Source organism: Pagrus pagrus, assembly GCF_965226575.1.
Source record: "Pagrus pagrus genome assembly, chromosome: 15".
NCBI lineage: Eukaryota > Metazoa > Chordata > Actinopteri > Spariformes > Sparidae > Pagrus > Pagrus pagrus.
Genome location: NC_140199.1, coordinates 14,877,985 through 14,897,663, shown reverse-complemented (window position 1 = coordinate 14,897,663; position 19,679 = coordinate 14,877,985). Strand labels below are relative to the sequence as shown.

The 19,679-nt window shown below is 41.3% G+C and overlaps 1 protein-coding gene across 1 annotated transcript in view; it reads right to left on the bottom strand.

Moving 5' to 3' along the window:
- The window catches only part of adgra1b (adhesion G protein-coupled receptor A1b), a 173,498-nt gene that overhangs the window by 85,797 nt on the left and 68,022 nt on the right, over positions 1-19,679 (bottom strand). The window lies entirely within an intron of this gene.

Here is a 19,679-nt window from a genome sequence, read left to right as displayed (position 1 = left end):
TTACTCCACCGGTGGTATCTCCTATCTCCTGTCTTTATGAAGGTGCTCAATTGGGTTGACTGGCCAGTCTTGAACTAAAGAAATATCATTGCACTTCCATTTCGGCTCTCCTTGTTGAAATAAGCAGCTTTAGAAAATATGACTGCTGGCTTGTTTCCATCCTATCTGATTGTCTGACCGCCTCGGTTTGATTTCCTGTTAGGAAAGTGCTTTTTGGTCTTGACTCCATGAGTTACTCATACAATGCCCGTCAGCTTTCTGTTCTTGCATGGTACAAAGACAGTTTACAGCAATAATGGTAGCAGAAACACCACCTGCAATTCATTTTTGAAGTGGCAATGATAGAGAAAACCATCTTCTGATTCATAGCCAGCATCGGTCCACTTTGCCAGCTGCCACTTGCAGATTTTAAAAGTGGAAAAACAGCCTATTCAAAGATCAAATTGCATAAAACTGCAAAAGTTTATGGCTTTAAAAACTGCTTCATACTTTATATTACTGAATTTGAAATTTCATTGGCTATCATTTGAAGGCTGGCGTGGAAGTGGTTTAGGAGAGGGAAGAAAGAAGAGAGAAAGGGTCACTTGTCTACACAATCACTCATTGGTTGCTTTAGGCTCTACATGTAGGTCAGGCATAGAAGCTCCTATCTGCTCAAACGAGCTGTCAATCTAACACGTTTTTTGACAGATAAAAGCATAAAAAAGCATCTGCAATTGCAATTTTTTGCCATTTTGACAGGTTGATGAGTATCCTAAATATAATATCTCTGGCTTTCTCAAAAGTTAGCATCCTGACCCTTTGCAAATGAAGAAACAGCACTGTTCATGGCAATATTACAGGTATGATAAGGAAAAATTTAAACTCAGATTATCTTGTTCTAACATATGCCTGGGTGCTTAGCTTGCATATATGTTCATAGTTTCAAACAGTATGTTTTCATTCATAAAACGACAAGAGAAAGGGCTTTTAGGGTGAGGACTAACAGATGTGTTCCAAAAATCCAAATCCAAAAAAATGCAGCACAGAGCTGCTGTTCATTATTTATTCATAAGCTCTGATAGCATCCAGGACAGGCTTCCCCACAGTGGGTAATTCTTTACAAGCAAAGGTGAAGGTCGTGACCGGCACTTCAACCTGCAATGGCATAAATAATGTAGTTAAATAACGATGTGCTCATTCCTTGGAAGCAATGCTAAGTTACTACTACTATTATTAAGCTAGTTAGCTAGACATGCTAACGATTGTAGCTTGTGTTAGAGCAGCTAAACACCATTTCACTTACACTGATCTGCGCCAGATGGGGGTAGGCACTTTCAAAAAATACTTGGGCTAACTTCAACCAATCAGATCATTACTAAAACAATATCACCAGTGGACTGTACCAGCAAAATGATTTTGAAGCTATTTTTTAAAGGTTAATAAGTTACATAATGCTGCTTTAAATGCAAAGTACTGCTCTTATTACTCCCACGTGAACACTGCTTTAACGTGAGCATTCCAAGCCTGACATGCCTCATTATGATTGCTAAGTTATGACTGCACAATCCAGCAGAGGGGTCTTGCAAATTGTCAACTACATAGGTATGTTTTTTTTTTTTTATAGAAATGATGGTCAAAACTACCAAATTAAGACACAACTGTAATAAGCTGGACTTGAAGTCTCCCCTGATTTCTGTTACCTTGAGAGACCACACAGATAATTCATGAAAGTGCACTTCTACTCACATAATCACCCAAATCTCATCAAATGGCCTCCAAAACCAAAGTAAAACTGCAAACAAATCTGTTATCTAAAAAAGCAGCAGGCAGCAGCCACTTGCTTTTCCTTTTTTCTTCCCCTCCATCCCTCACTGCTCACCTTCTCCCCTTCCTATCGCCCTCTTTCACTGCATCCCATGCTGTCAATCTGCCAGGCGGCAAGCGCCTTGAAACAATGCACCAATCATTGCACAAGGAGCGTGGCTCGCGCCTCCTCTCCTCCTGTAGTCCGGTGGGATTGGCTGCTTGCTCCGTGCTCCGGGCTTTCCAGACAACAGCCAGATCCTCGGACCACTGTGCTGCTGCCAGGAGCAAAGAGCTCTAATGATCGCCCACTGCCACTGAAGCAGAGCCAGGGACACACAGGCACAGATAGACCTGCAAAAACCAGGGTGCTTATGGGGACAGAGGAGGGGGGGAATCATAATTTCTGTATTTTTAGAAGTGTGTTGAGGGCTATCTATCTATGTGTCATCCACAGTAATCATCCCATTTAAATTCAACTGGAGAATATCTTTATAGGATGGGCTTGTCCTTTAAAATCCCTCTTGCATTGAGGTATTGCTACTTCAGGTTTACGCATGTTGCTGTGCAGGATGACTCAGTAGTGGAGTATTTTGCTCCATATACTCTTTTATGGTACAATCAGTATCCGGGGATGTGTGGTGAGAAAGGCAACCCGAGCTTCTAGAGAGAAAATTCACATTCTCTCTCTCTCCCTCCTTCTTGTGTTCATGCTTTATTTATGTCTACCTCTGTCTCCGTCTCTCACCCTGTCTCCTCCTCTCAGTCCTCCACATTTATAATTACCCTCACCTTTTCTGCCTTTCGGTGTCTTCGCTCTATGCCTTAATTCCTCCGCCTGATGGACTCTCCTTCCCTGTCCGCCATCTGGCCCCTCTTCCCTCTACCTCTCTGTCACCTGCTTTTTGTCTAAGTAAGGGAAGGCTTTTAGTTCCTTATCAAACTCTCATGAATTATGAACATCCACTGTCCAACAGCCAGGACAGAAACACATCTCACTGTCTGCCCGCCTCTCCGCTCAAGCAGCTCAGAAAGGAGAGGTACTGCAGTTCAGTCAGAAACACCTTGTTCAGGAGGACCTTTTGGATGAATTATTTAAACTGTTGTGACCCCCACCCGCCCCCCAGACGTTTGTGTGACGCATTACTCGCCCGCCTTCCAAACCTCGGCCCAAACACACCTCAAGGACGGTCACGAGAGAAATCATGTCAACACTTGTCAGTACAGCCAGCACACCGACTCCAGGTCAAACCTTTCACCTGAGCGAGACTCAACTGGGATCGAAACGTTGTCCATTCAAATGAATTTTTGGTTTAAAGTCGGTGCACAAGTATCACATTTCTGTTATAATATAATTAAGCTCTTTGTGTCAAGAGAAACCTTGCTCTAGCCATTCATTCATTAATTAGATGTTCACTAGGAAGAATGGTAGCTGTATAACAACATTTCACTATCACAGAGTCTGAAATACATACTACTCACTATTAGCACACATATTATATGTGTAGATTTCAATAGCCTGGCAGGACTTTGAGGGTGAAACCAAATTTCATGAAAATCTCTTTCTCTCTCTATAGTCTCTCTATAATCTATCTCTCGCTCAATAGTTTTCAAGGCCACTTCACTCCTATCCAAAATATTCAACCTACTGGTCACCTGAAATGAAGTCAGGAGCTCTCAGGGTGGCAGAATTGGCTGGTGTCCACCACCGTGGTTCAGACTGAAATATCTCACTTTAACTCACAAACAACTATTGGATGGATTGCCGTGAAAAATGGTACACATATTCAGTCCTACTACATTTAATGATTCATTGATGTTTCATTTAGGACCACAGGCAGGTTGAACATTTTTAGTAAAGAGTAAAATGTTTCCACGAATATCAGATAATATTGTGTACAGAGATTCATGTTCCCCACAGGTCGATTATTGACCCCTTCGTTTTCATCCGGTACCATCACCAAGTCATAATTTGAGTTTATCCAGTGCTTTGTCTGATGACCAGATGCCTCCAAAACTGTTAATCTCATTAGCTTCAGTAGTATCTACAGGTACAATATGCACGAAATGGCATCCTGTTCATTTAATACTCAAAACAATAGGGGGCAGTGTATCACCAGAACAAATGCTGCTGCTAATAAGTAAGTGTTGGTGTTAACACCGCTAGCACAGGAGCTTTTGGACCAGGGCTAGCTGGTTAGCATGCTAACTTCAGTAGATATCTCAGCAACACTGCTTTGTTACTTGGCGTGTTACCGCCGCACGTGGATCGGTGTGACATTGAAATGTGTGTCGCTTCACTTCTGTGCACACACACGTGCATGCGTGTGCGACCTTGTGTGTGCATGTGACAAACCCAACAGTAATCTGCTCACTGGAAAACAGCTCCATAACTTAATCAACCAAAACAATAATAGATTAAAATCAATTCCTGATCACAATTGCTTTAATTTCTTTTCAGCCATAAGTAGCTCTTCCAGTTGATTTCTGCATTGTGTCACAGGACAATAGCATCTATCAAGAGCACTAAACAGCTCAAAAATCAAGCACAGACAGTGTGCAAGCTGGCTTTTTTTTGAGTAGCCCTGATTTTGTCACTTTGCAATTATAAGCATAACACATACTGTACATTGTACGCTGCTGGATCATGGACAGTAAAATCTGCTGGACAAAGCAGCTGCTCTGCCATGGAGGATACTGACGTCATGTAAAGTACACGCTGTGGTATTTTAAGGACTGTATTCAGTATTTTTAGACTGAATATAAATAAATGTGACTACTTTTCTCAAAAGTAAAGAATTCAGTATTTTCCAACCAGAATTTTCTTCGCGGTAATTTCAGGAGGACTGTCAGCTACCTCATGTCATCAGACAGTGGCAGAACAATATGGCTGGAAGCAGCGTGAATGCAGAGTAAGTCAGCTAACGAGATGAGCCGAGCTGCTGGCAAATACATACAGATGATCTCTCGTCTTAGGATTGGAGTCGGATGCTGTGCATAGAAAGAGTTGAGAGCTCCAGTATGGATTAGTGGGGCTGGGAGTTGCTTATGCTCTTCAGGAGAACACAGAGCAGCGGCACACTGGATTACACAGCTGGGGAAAAGGTTACACACTTCAATGCGTTTGAGAGAGGGATGAACAGAGAGAACAAGCTCACAGCGGCAAAGATAATTAGAGAAGTCTCCTTGCTCCTTCTGACAGTACAGTCACACAGGTGTTACTATGTAGACTGGTGGGGAATATTATTTGAACCCCTGCTTCTGTTTACTAGGATGAAAGAACCATTTCCTGGCCCTCACTGTGTATGTGCCACGTTTCTCCACTCGTGTCCCCAAGACAAATTTGTATTTATTGGAATTTGGTAATTAGTGTGCGTCACATTCTGGTTTTTAATGAGAGAGACGTTAATCACAGTGGCCTGTTGCCTGACACCAAATTGTTAGCAGATATTGTAGTACAGAAAGCTATCCAATTATACCTTTAATGAACATGGATCATGTGGTAATATCGCACCTGATACAATAGATGTGGTCAAGACCATACAAGGAGAATCTGACGGAGAAACAAAGAAACTCAGCTCAGACCAGAGCTAGGCATGTGATTAGTAGGACGTGTTTGTAATTACATGCCAACCAATATGATTATGAGGGAGTCAAGAATAAATTCAAAGATAAGGTTGGTGAGGTGAGGTTCTGTATCTGTACCACAACAAGTATTGCCTGTGTAGTAAAGGACACCATTGAGCCACACTGCTGCACTGTGTGACCCGCCCCTTTATTGTTATGACCATAAATACTGTAATTTATTATTGAGTCAATCCCACGCACACTCTCCTGTTGCCTTACATATGTGCTTACTAGTCGTACACAGGCAGACCTATTTTCATATCGCTGTGTCAGCGCTGGAGAGAGTTCTGGCTGCACCAATTCTCTTTTTGGTAGAGGGGAAAAAATACTCTGGTTTCTTTAAACCAATCACAATCGCCTTGGGCGGGGCTAAACCCAGCATTCAGGGAGTGTGCCCCTGTAAAATAGTGATGGTGGGAACTCAAGCCAAGAAAGAGAGTTTGTTCATCTTATTTGTTTAGGCACAAAAAAATCAGTCAATGAAGATCTTTCTCTTCTCATTGAAATGTCTTTCTCAAAACTACATAATGCCCCTTTAACAGCCAGGTTAGTGTTAGACTATCCTGCCAGTGTCAGTGTGCAGGTTTCTAGCAGAGGTTGATGTTTTTGCTGTTTCCTGTAGCGACAGGGATTTTGAGAACACTGACATACAGAGAGCAGAAGGAGAACGCCGCCTGAAATAAGCACCCAGTGGCAGGCTTACTGTATAACCACAGTCTATCCGCTGAGTCAGACTGTGCACCAGCACATCAAGTGGAAACACAAGGCAGTATTTATTCCTGTTTGAGTCCGGTAAATACTACAGTGCCCAGCTGTTTCAGGAAAGTATTTAGCCTAAAAATAATTAAAACAATACATTAGTGACCCGATTTACATCATCAATGGGAGTGAAGGGGTTTGGAGCTGAGAGCCATAGCCATGCTGGGGAAGTACTGAGAGACTCATGTAATATTGGCTTTGGTGGTTTTATTACGACCTTTGCTTTGCCAGGCTTATCAGCTTTGGCAAGCTGATTAGCCTGGAATGTCAGGACAGTGTTAAAACAACATTATGCAACTTTCTTTTAACCTTAAAATAAAAGCTACAAAATCATTTTGTGGTACAGTGTCTTGTTACAGGATGAATGGTGTCTCTATCTCAGCCACTCCGCCACCCTATCACTTGTTCCTGCACTATATAACGTCAGTGAGAGGGGAGGATCACAGCGTTGCATACATGTTATGACATGACACTGTTATGACGTAATGAGTTTTGTTTGTAGTTAGCACCTACATTACGTCTGACAAATTGTTACAGACCTTGGATTTGTATTTACGACAGTGATGTTGCACTCAGAAACTGTGGGGGGCGCCAAATCACACACAATGCCAATGTCTACATAATGTTGCTTTAAATATCAATCATGCTATGTTGGAATGCAAAAGATGCATATGCAGAGATATATTCTGAAAAATAAAAATCTGTATACTCAGATTTGCTGTTGCTGTTGCCTTAATTATGCAATTGACTAACTATTGACTTAGTCACAACACTTGGCTAACTATTACTATTTTGAATGTTTTAACTAATAGTCAGATATGTAACAGTAAAAAATAATTCAGCAAAACACACTATACAAGGCTTGTTGTGAATGGAGAGACTGTAGACTATAGCCTTCTATGTCTGTAACTCTTGTACCCTAAAATTATATGTATTTTGAACAAGCTGGAAAGTATCCCTCAGTCATATTCATTTTTCTCATGCATCTTCGCTCGCTCCAAAGAAATTTGAAACAAGTTCAGTAACTCGACAGAAGGCCGAGGAAGACGGATCCCAACTGATTTGCATCAAAAGACAAAGGAATTCATTTATTCTGTCCTTCGAGAAAACACCCGATGATAAACGCAAACATTTTCACTCTGACTGTGAGCAACTTGTAATGCAGCTACAAAATACAGATCAGAGAACAGTTTCCTTGTCTGCAGTCATTTGCACCAGGCCTGATAAGCCATTAACATTCCAGGCCTGTGGAGCGGGATCAGTCTCCTCTATTGTAATTACTGCGGTCCACTCCCGCTCCATATCTACAGCAGGTAGCTATTAGACTGAACAGAATCAACATGCAAGCCATTCCAATGAAGGTATCACTAGAATCAGGAGGAATCTGGATCAGAATACAAAACATATCAACTAGGTGCAGGAGAAACAAGACGCCACATACTACTACAGCAGAGACATGGACGATAAACAGCAGGTTAAGTGCCTACAACATGCAATTTGGTTGCACCAGTCATGGAAATTGTTGGGATTCTCCCATGGCACCACAAGGACAGATGTACTATATATGTTACACATCTTCCATAGCTGTCATGTTATATTCCGCTGATGCAGCCCTGAAGCATTTGGACTACTGAATTCTGGACAACCCCTGAAATGAGACACTAAGCTGCAGCAAATGGTTTGTATTTATGCAACGGCGGAAAAGCTGATACGCATTCTGAGTCGGACTCCGAAGTGATAACAGGGTGTTTGTGAAGGAGTGTGTGGGAGAAGAAGACTGCAGAAGGAGTGGGTGGGCAGACGCAGCGATGAACTCAAGAGGTGAGTATGAATGAGGACTGAGGATTCCATATTTCTGCCGTCGTAGCAGAGAATAATACAGGTATTGTGGATTCTGTGGATGCAGCATCTCCCTCTGTGTAATGTGATGCTACAGGGCTGAAATGTGTCCTAAGAGGAAAACTAGGTGGGGATTTGTTACACAGCTGTAAGCTACTGCACCACAACTGTCTGCAGCTTTTTGGAAAGTCTAATTTAAGACTTTTACGGTGCTTTTTATTTCACTGGGATTTACATTAAGGACAAACCAGCCAACATCACAGTTAACATAGCATGTAAAACATTTAAAACAGCAGGAATTATTTAATCAATGTGATGTTCGGCATTTAGAAAAGCTGCCGTTGTACTGCCTGCTCTGCATTAATCTTAACATTCAGCGATCCCTACAGTTTGTTTGCTTTGCCCTGAGGCGCAGAACTTTTTTGAGTTTAGCCCATTTAGGATCACAATTAGACCCACAGCAGTGCATGTAAACAAAAGTCCACAGGCTCAGAAGAAGCTCATTAACTGGACAGAGAGTGGGTGAGCTGTCATCGCACCAGACAGAGAATCAAAACAAATCTGATTCCAGCCCCTGTAACTTTAATCTAAACATGATGGATTTTAGACTGCGGTTCGTCCTCAGTTCATTTTCTAATGCTGTGGTTTCCACAGAACGAGCATCTGCAGGTAGAAGTCAATATGTTTCTTATTAAACCTCAAAGACCTCAGAATTGGTTTGGATTGCATACTCATTCCTGAGAACAGAATCTCTTAGAGAAGTATTCGAATGTTCTTACTCGTCTTCGACCAAATGAAGGGAAGGCCCGCAGCATTCTTGATGCCAATTCACCATTAAAGTGGACTCCCTTCAAGGTCCACGCTAAGATTTGGTCTGTTTTGCGCTCACAGTTATATTACAAATGAACCGAGAGCTTAAGATATTTACACGTTTTGTTCTAACACATAAAATACATAATTAGTTGTCCCACAATTGAATTATGAAGCGCTTATGTGTCTTAATCACGGCGGTTGCTAACAAGTGGCTAAATGAGACTACAGAAGTTGTCACGGACATTAAACGTCAACACAGAGCATAGAGACTCATCTACTCACTAGCCCGTCTTTACAGAAGGATTTGCAAACTATTCTAACTCTAACTCTAACTCTAACGTGCACTGATCAATTTGTAGAAAACTTGTGTAGTAAGTTGCTTAGTGGTGGTGATGTTTAAGCCATGCGACCACAGTGTTGTCTGTTTATAGTCTAACACTTCTAGTGATGCAATTTACACTTTGAAAATCACAAAAGTGGGTTTCATCTGTCAAGATTATCTTGCTGAACAAAAGTGTGAGTACCATACACTTGTTTTTTGCCACAGAGCTTACTTTTGGCAATCATCTAAAATCCAATTCAAAAAATCCCATAGGCTTTTTGATGAGGGAACCAGGGCGATGCTAACCTCCAAAAATACATCATCCCTACAGCAATCTATAACCAGAGAACCTCTATAAGTAGAGGTCACCAATAAACCAAGAAGAAAAAGAAGAAGAAGAAGAAGAAGAAGAAGACTTAACCATCTAGGATAGCAAATTGAAAAGAGCTCATCAGGATTTCTTTCAACGGGGCAAGTTGTAATCATTCTTTCATTGCAGCTATTATTGGCCATGGAAACTTCTTCTTCCATTTATTCTCCTCCTCCTCCTCTCAGAGCAGAAACAGCTGGTCAGTCTTGTGGGTTAAATGTTTATTACATAAGAACTTGTGTTTCCATCTCACATGAAGTGCATTAGCTTTTTTAAAAAGGCAAAAACCACCAAGTGAGTGTGAAAAATGAATTCTTGAATTTTTTGGAGAATTTTGCTGTTTCCGTCAACCTCTTCTAAAGCGATATGTGCGCCTAAAAAAACTTTTGTTGGTAAGTTCAGCAGCTTTTTACTGCACTTTTTGTGTTTGTTGACATTTTTAGGTAAAATTGTCACATTCATATACCGACCCATGTGTAGTACAATTGTTACCAGATTAGGAGATCACTCTTTGATCAGTAGATGGATTTAATAGCAGCTCAGCTTTCTCTCTTTAAAAAATCCAGAGTTTCTGGCATACTTTGCTTTAACACTACAGACAATACCACCTACAATTTGCTTGGACAACAACCAGACACGTTTAGTCATCCCAAAACGAGTGTTTGTTTGAAGAGTGTAGTACAGGTTTTACAGTCGGTAAAAGCATCTTTAAGGACGCAGGGACACTTTCTAAATCTTGCATACAACATGAGTTAAGGGTGTGTGCGAGCGGCGTGCATATTTATTTGTTCCACTTTTCCTGAATGAGACGCACACACGTTTCATCAAAAATAAGCAGCTTACATTGTTTCAGTAAATCCAAAATTATGGACACACTGTGGGAGGACTCGTAGCTGCTCTGCCAAATTTACAGCTTTGCACAGCGCAGTAACAGATACAGTAGGGGGGAGAAAACTACCGTTTCCACATGAGGAATAGCAATAATTAGAAAGAAATATACAGAAAGAGAGAGAGACAGATATCCCACTGTCGAGAGAGGAGCCCAGTGTTACTGTAATTATAACTCGTGAAAGCCGGTGCTCTTGCAGCAGATTCCATCTGAGCAAACACTGGCGGTGCAGTAAAACTCCAATCTCGTTGATCTAAGAATTCTAATTGAGGGAACGGCAGAAGCTCCACAGATGGTGCAACATACAAACACACTGCAGAGCAATTAAGAAAAGTCATTTTTTCCTCTGCTTTTCTTTCCGCGGGTATTAGAGGAAACTGTTTCCCCAAAACATGATGTGGAGGGAGCTGATAAAGGATGGGGAAGTCAGAGAGGAGACGCAACAGTGACGGGGGGAATGTAAAACTATGATTTACATGAGAAACGACAGACGCGTCTTTCTCAATTATGTGTGTGAAAGGTCGTAGATTCTGCTCATCATATAAAATAATGTTGCTGAGCATGCAAGATTTTTCAGTGCTGCCTATTCATGCAGGAACATAAACAAACAGACATTGTCTAACACAGCAGCATATGTCCCTCAACACATCACGCGTCAAAAAGTGCAGGTGCAACATAGTTTCATAACCGTAGTAACTATTACGTCAGCAAAGGAAGAAGTCAGGAGATGCAGTACAATGAGTGACAAGTCTGTAAAGGGAGGAGGTCAGGGTGGATGGTCAAGTCAAACAAGCACAGGACTTTTTTTATTTTAACTTACTAACGGAGGAAAGTTAACTAAAGTTACACAAAGTACGAATGTAATGAACGTACGTTTGCAACTAACCACAATGTTTTCTTGAACCAACCAACTAGTTGTTTTGGTGCCTTAACCTAACCAGACTTCACTGGCAATCAACCTATTCAGTTGTTTTGTTATGAGGATGCATTGGTTGCACATCTACTACTTTGAGCTGACACGATGGTCCTAGTTTCAAAAGCAATGCAGGCAGTGGCTGCAGACGACCCAAAACTTTTACATGGACTTTGGATGCTGTCATATCAACAGCTGTTCCATATTAGTTTGCAGTGGTTTACCAGATTGCCTTTTTGCACATTACATGTACATGGGGACGCATATCATCACAAGTCAACCTATTCAGTTGGAAATACTCCCATTTTTCGACATGCCTGCAACAAAGATCTACTACTACACTACTAGCGCCAACCTTGGGCAACCTGCTCTTACAGCATCCTAATGTTCTATTAATTTACCTCTAATTACCCCATGTAGTGCAGGGATGTAGGATGAGAGGATGAAAGCAGCAGCTTGCATCACACTGAGAGAAACACGGGAGGGGGGGGGGGGGGGGATGTTGATGTGTGTGAAGCTGAGCGAGAGGAGGGTGGATTGCAGAGGACTCCCCACTGCTGCACCCTACTTTTTTTGGAGGAGGCGCCTAGGACAAGAAGGAGGGCAGAGGAAGCGAAAAGGAGGATAGAAACGGGAGTCAATTGAGCTGTGATTTGTAGACCAGAAGCAAAGGTGGGAGATAAAGCAGGACAGGCAAGATTAAGTAGCGCATGGGAGGCATGGGAGGCAAACTCAGCCAGTTGGCTCAGCGCTTGCTGCTTTTAGCCGTATGAAAAGAGCCAGAGGAGAAGGATGAGGAGAGGAGAGGAGGAGGGAGAGCTGCAAGTGAGGGGAATAGTTAAAATGTGTGCATCTGTGTTTGGATTTGTGTGCTTTACACTATTGTGACGGCAGTTCATAAAACATTATATTTTAAAGGCAGAACAGTCTGTGTAGGCGGCAGAGCAATATTTATATTATGTTCTAGACGGCATCCAATACATCAGAGATTTAGAGGGATTATTAACTCTTCTTGCTCTTTAACCTCTCAACATTTAAATCTCATGTAAGAAATATATAATAACATTCAGAATTTAAAGTATTTATTTGTGTGCGCGTTGGGTGGGTGGGGGGGGGGGTGAGATAATGAGACAGAAAAAAAGGGCAAGAGATCAGACAACTGTGCGAATATGAAATGCGAGAGGGTTATCGGTGTCTAGATTGGAAAATGCCAAAGCTAAAACATTCCTCTTTATTACTGGAGCGAAGGGTCAAATAAGTGCCAATGAGAGGGCGATGGATGATGAATGCCATCTGACTGTAGTGGAGGCGGAAGTCAGACTCAGGTCATGTCATCTGGAGGCACAGTTAACTGGCTTCACAGCTTAAGCGTCAGCAGCTGTCACAGAAGTTGACGAAATGAGGTGATGTACTACATTACTTTTCTAGATAAAGTTTGCTTACCACACATGGGATATTCCAGTAAAGTCTTGGATTGATTTTTGGTGACACACATAAACAGCTGGCAGCCAACCAGTACAACAGGCTTCCAATGTTGGCCAGTCTTCTAGTGCTGGCTACACTTGTTGTTTAGGGAGAAAAGATGTTGCTCATTCACTTTCAGAGTTACACTGGAACATGAACCACACTGCTACTGTTGGCAGAAAACCTTTCTATCAGCGTCAGCTTTCCAGGAAAACAGGCCTTGTGTTCAACACAATAAATTTTCAGTCTGCATGAGAAATTCCTGGAGTCAGAGAATTTTAACGCACCAGAGAGGACCATGTAATACTGCAAGTAGCGCTGCTGTGATTATTTTGTTAATCTATTAGTGAAACGACAGAAGGAAAAAGTCCCATCTGTTTTGATAATTGATTAATCATTTCAGTCCTTTTGAAGCAGAAATATCAAACATTTGCTGGTTCCACCTTCTTAAATTTGAGGATTTGCTGCATTCTTTGTCATTTATGAAAGTAAATAATGAGTCTTTTCTATTTTGGACTGTTGGGCTCTTTTTTGCAGACGTTTTGGAGACTAATCCTCTCCATGAATCATGAAAATAATCAACACATAAATCGATAATAAAAGAAATAATAACTGCAGACCTACCTGCAAGCGCAGTTAAAATATGAAAATCACCATCAGCAGACCAGTTTTATGATATACATTGGTTAAGTACTGTGATAATACCATCATTATGTGATTATTACTGTTTTCAGAGGGTACAGTGACAGTTGATAGTTACCCTCCTGATTTATAACGTTACGTCAGATTTCATCAGCGGTTTTATGTGACAGACTGTCACATGTTCTTCCTAACTGGTATTTGTTGCAGAGTTGGTGTGCCGACAGCCGGGAGGTGCGAGTGGCTTCGAAGGTCTCAGTCCTGTGGTTTTGCCTTTTACTATTAACACCAAGCAGGAAATACTTACTACATAGTTCTTGCACTCTAGAAAGTGTTACAGAAATGTGGGCCAGATCATAAACTCTGAATGAACTCTAAACACTAAGCACAAAAAAGTATCCATGAATTTTACTTTATGAAGGTCAGAGGACTCCGTATTGCAAATAAACAACACTGAGGTTCTTTCACAACTATTAACACCCAAAAATTCACATAAATTACATATAATTATAATAATAATCATAACTTTATTTGTACAGCACCTTTAAAAACAGAATTACAAAGTGCTTTGCATACAAAGACTCGCAATAAAAGCAAGTCATTGTGATGGTAATCACAGGGAAATAAAAAAAAATAAATGTGGATAATAAAACAAAGCTAAAATCATCTAAATCAAGTGTTAAATGAAATATCCCTGCCCATTTTTCTGTATTTGCATCATGAACATGATCATACAATCTACACCTAACTTTAGTTTGTCAAGAAAAACTATTCTTTTTGGCATTTTGCCATTATTTGAGAAGAGAAACACAAAAAGACTTAAGAAGCAGAAAAAACAGGCGGAGAGTGGGAGGAATCATGCAAGAAAGGTCGCTGACCTGAGTCGGACCGAGGGTGTTATGTGGTGTCTTAACCTCTTGGCTACCAGATGCCCCACCAGACCAAACTTTTGAACACAATTCAGACATCCATCTCTGTATGGTCACAGAGGTCAGTGAATATTCTGAATACCATCTGGTTAAACACCACCATAACTTCCCTACGGTCCTAAACAAGTTGATAATCTATTAGCTATAACAAAGTATAGCGTCTGGTACTTTCTTGTGAATTCTTCCTGACTTTTGTGAGGTCTGGTAACTTTTCAGTCCCTCTACCTGCCTTGATAATGAGAAATCAAAACGTAAATATTGCTCCTCTGTCAGTTCCATACAGTTAAAAAGCTGAAATTTCCATTTCAATCTTCACTGTCAAACTTCTCTGCTCATTCGCGCTGATGCTGTAATGAGTGATGCAGATTTACAGTGAGGCGACAGCAGGCAAACTTTTTACCATACTCTCTTTGACATGATTACAGAAGACACTATTAAGATGTAGATAGAATATATAATTGAAAATGACCTATTTTTCAAAGGATTATTTTTCCTAAAGCGGTGGGCAGGCTGGAGCTGTCATTTCTACAGTAGCTGTCAGGACGTCGCTGGCTGACAGTGTGGTACAGCTCGCCTGATAAGAGTGTGGCACAGAGAAAATGAGATCTTGGCTAAATGTAAAAAAAAAGGACAGTCAGAGATGAGCAATTGCCTCCATTCATTCTCTTCATTGTAGTGCAGCAGTAAAAGACTGCACTGGACAAAACAGCCAATAGAGAGGCTCTGTAAGCACTGCACTGAAAGGCAGTCGCCAGAATAATATGTTGGCATAGTAGGTTTCTGCAAACCATGCATATGTTAAATTTGCAAGTTTAATATATCTACAATACTTATCATATCACATTTAGGTTATATCTATATAAGCTGACTACCATGTTGAATCATGAGAGGGAGGGGATGGTGGTGGCATGACAGGTGAGTGAGATGGCTCCTGCATGTATCCTGTATCCTGCATGACTGGGCGGGGCAGACAGAAATGTGAAGGTGTGGATGCTCCATTGGTTTTTATAAAAGTGTCACAAGTGACCTGGATGCCCCCAAAGTAGATTTTTAGAAAAGATGGGAAAGGACAAATGATTCAGTTGGGGAAAGCTTATCCAACACAGAGTCTAGACAGGAAGTAAAGGGCCAACTTCTCTGCTCCTCTAGAAAGGGAAATAAATCTCTGTCTCTCACTCAGTAGAAATGGACAGAAGTCCCCCAAGGTCTGCTGATCTCCAGCCACCGATAGAGCTTTTTTTCTTTCTCATTCTCCTGCTCTTAGTATCACCATTCCTCGTTCTCTGCTAAGTCTCCCCATCTCACTTCTCACTCCCTGTTTCCTGGATATGTCCACCTGTCTGTCTCCAGCCCTTCATTTGTCACTATTTGCTGTATCGCCTCCTTTCTCCTTCTTTTTCAATTCTATTTCTCTTTTTGTCTCCCGCCCTCCTCCTCCTCCTCCTCCTCCTCCTCTTCCTCCTCCTCCACTGCCTTCCTCTCTTATGATGTGTTTAGCATTCAAGGCCTCTCACTGCTGCATCACAGGCCTGTTTGTTTCACCGAGCTGCAAAGAGAGAAAAAAGACGCGATTCCTCAGGGACGGAGTAAAAATTTCTATATGCCTCCTCGGTGTGGTGCATAAAGCAGCCAAATGCATATATGAGCGGCAGATGCTTCATATTCACAGCTTTGCACACACACACACACGCACACACATACACACACAAACGCATTGTGATACAAAGGTGGATGTGTAAATGTGTCCACCTAAAAACCGACAAGCGTGCATGTATGTGTTCACATTTCTACACCCACCCACACACCGAGGACGACACACATGCGAAACACACCCACTCTTCATTATGAAGCATAACATGAACTAATAAAACCTTAATACCCATCTTAATGCCCGTTGCCATTTGACTTTGACACTTAGCTGCAGTTCAACACCCATACAATTAACCTCCGGTCGTTTGCATGTCAAATATGGAGGGAAGATTGCCTCAATCTGTGCCCCCTCCACACACAGACACAGGTCAACGAGCTAATGAAGAGTCCTTGCACTGTTCGTGCAGGAGTTAAGTACTTTAAATCCTCTATTGCTTATTAGAGAACTGTACATAACGCATCCCTAACATATTCCAATTAGAAGCAAATTATCAGGACATTAAGCATTCACATTCATAAAGCGCCATGTTTACTGAATCAGGACAAACTGGGTCATATTTGGTTGTCTTAGATGCCTGTGCTGACATAGAGGATTCGTTTACTGTGCGGCAGCCCCCGGCTCTGTTCTGCTGCAACAGTGTCCCCAGATAGAGTCTTAACCTGGAGGGGGGCTGATGCACACACACACACACACTAACACACACATCCGAACACACTCGAACACCAATAAGCAAAAACACATCCACATACACCCCCCTAAAATAAAAAAATAAAAACAACAAACAAGCACACACCCACGCAGAGCCGGGTGATTGTAATTAAAAAGCAGTGGAGCTCTGTGGAGCAGAGAGAGGCTATCTGAGGAGAGAGAGAGGTGGGAATACTCCACCCGTTCAGCCTAAAGGCTTCCACTAATTACCTGTCAATGACAAGGAAGAGGAAGATCTAAAGTGGTAAATATTGTCCCAAACTGTCATCCTCAATGAACCATACACTCCGCAATTCAGTTCAAGGATAATGCCCACTGACTTGGGAAATAGGATAAGATGCCATATGTTTGTGTAATTTAGGGATAATTAGTTCCGAATCTGTTCCAAACAAAGTGACACGGTGGTATTAAACAGTGTGATACCAGCTAAAGGTCAGCCGACAGATGCACAGCAATCAGGCGAGGTGCTCAGCAGGTGCTTCTTTAAAAGCTCATTTTATTGCAGCTTTCAAGATTTTGTTTAAGATGGGAAGCAGACGAACAATAGAATTTGTTGAAGTATAAAGAGGTAAAGCTAGACGACGGCCGCAACGGACAGCGTCGACAATCTGTATTATGCATACTGTATAAATAATTCTGAAGCTCCATCATCGTTCCCTCCATATTCCCTTTACATCTTGTTCCCTTGTACATACATGTATGTATCCATAGGCACTGTACTGGTACAAACAAAATCACACTGTTAACTGGGAAGAAGCTGTGCATTGCGGGCCACAACTTAAAGCTTTACCAACAGTAGAGTTATGTTACAAATATATTGATTGAGTTTATCACTGATACGTATAACTGATACTATATATGTAAATATCAACAGTGTGAAGAAAAAACAGTGCTGACGTGATGTCAAAGACGTCTATGTGTTGCAGAGATATCCAAATAAGTTAGCATGCTAAACAGCCAGCCCCGGCTGGTTGTGTCTCGTAATACCACTTTGTACTGCAAGAGGCGATAGTCTGGTAGCCTTGTAGTTCCACCTGGGAGATTGAAAAGCAGCAAGTTCACTACTTAGTTTTAATAATAATTAATACATTAATAATAAGTAATAAAATGAAAAACAAAATGAACACAAAATGTTAAAAAAGTATTTCGAACCAAAACTCTTTAATGAAACTTAGACAACAGACACAAACAACTGGTCTAAATAAATCGTCAATTCATGAAGTAAGACAGAAAATATTACGGCTCTACGCAGTGTTTTCAGCATGTTTGTATCTGTAGAATATGTCACAGACATTAAAAAATACACACAACAGGTGAAGGGCAGTATTTTTCTGGCATGCACTCATTCTCTCTCTCTCTCTCTCTCTCCCAACGAGGGTAAAGAGCGATGTCATCATCTTATTGATCATTACCAAGGGCAAACTCCATGTTGAAAGACTGGGCTGGCAGTAGCGCCGCAGCAACAACAATGTCTGTGTGGTCAAACACACGGGTGAACCAGTTAAGCCATGCAGCCGTCACACACTGCTCATGCAAGTAATGCAGCCCAGACCACTTAAAATACCCTAGCACTTGTACCATAATCACCCCGTCAATCACCTGAATATACACAACAAGTGTTGAAAACCTCGTCTGACCCTTTTTCAACCAAAACACCCCAAAAAGAAGGCTTGAGAAGTGTGTCATTTGTATGTGTGCCAAACTTTGTACTTTTCGAATTCTTGCAGATAGTGTTCATATTTTAAATATTTGAACAATGTCAAAGCCAACTTTCTACTGAGAGTGGAGACGCCGGGTAGAAGGTTTTTGATGGTGACTTTTTTGGAAACCTTCAATAACAAAGCATTCCACGTCAGACTTATCCCTTCCAATTAGGTTTAAAGCAGACTTTTGAAATAGTATGTGCTAGATACTCCAACTGAGTAAGTGACTCAGTGACTATAGACAAATGTGTGCTCATTTACATACACTACATCTGTGCTGTGTTGTATTATTAATATGTGCGTGAGATACTCTGCACACACAGACAATGTGACAATAAAATTCTAGCGGGAATAGTGAGGGGAAAAAGAGATGCTTGTCCCATTTGTTTGATATAAGAGGTTATGAAACATTTAAGTGTTGAGCAAGACAGTGTTATGCCCCACCTGGTTCAGTAAACCCTGTTAAATGTTCTTACATATTGCACCTTTAAAGAGCTGCCAGTGTGACTGTAGATTCTTAGACTTGATGAGAATAACTAATCATCTGCCAAAGACTCCCTGAACACAGCCAGTATTGGATCCCTGTCTTAAGTCACATAAATCTGACTACATTTGGCCTACAGACTGAGTTTGTCAGCACAACAGCTCCTCCAACACCAGGTTGCTTCGGTAAATTTTTATCTGTTTTCAGGGTAGAACATCTAAACTATGGGCTGGAGAGTAATAAAAAACTGCTTTAATGTGGTATTTTGGTCTGTGTTCGATGGCTGACAGAGAGTAGAGGAAACAATGGGAGAAAGAGAAGGAGATGACACACAGTCCCGGCCGGACTCGTTATATTAGACCACAGGGCCACCGGGATGCTGCTGATACCTGTGTGATTTATGGATTCTATTAAAGCCTGTGAAGAACAATAATTTATCCCTTTGTACATACATATGTATACATAAACAACAGGGACATTATTATGTTCCATTTAATAGTCAGTGACCGCGTTTAACCCAGAAAAAACAAGATCATGTTGAGATTTGGTTTTCCTCCTTCTTGTGACCTTCCTTTATAACCTAAATTTGACATTTGGCAGAATGTATCTGCGAGAATACAGAAAATCAATCAGGAGACAAACACTTTTGCAATAGAGTGCATTACATAAGGAGCTGGTGTTTTAAGACTGTGTTTTATTGCGGCACTTTTTGTCAAGGTGTTGGCACAGCAGGGCCATATGCTGTGTGTCTTAGTCCAGTTGGACCCAAAATGGCTCTTAACAG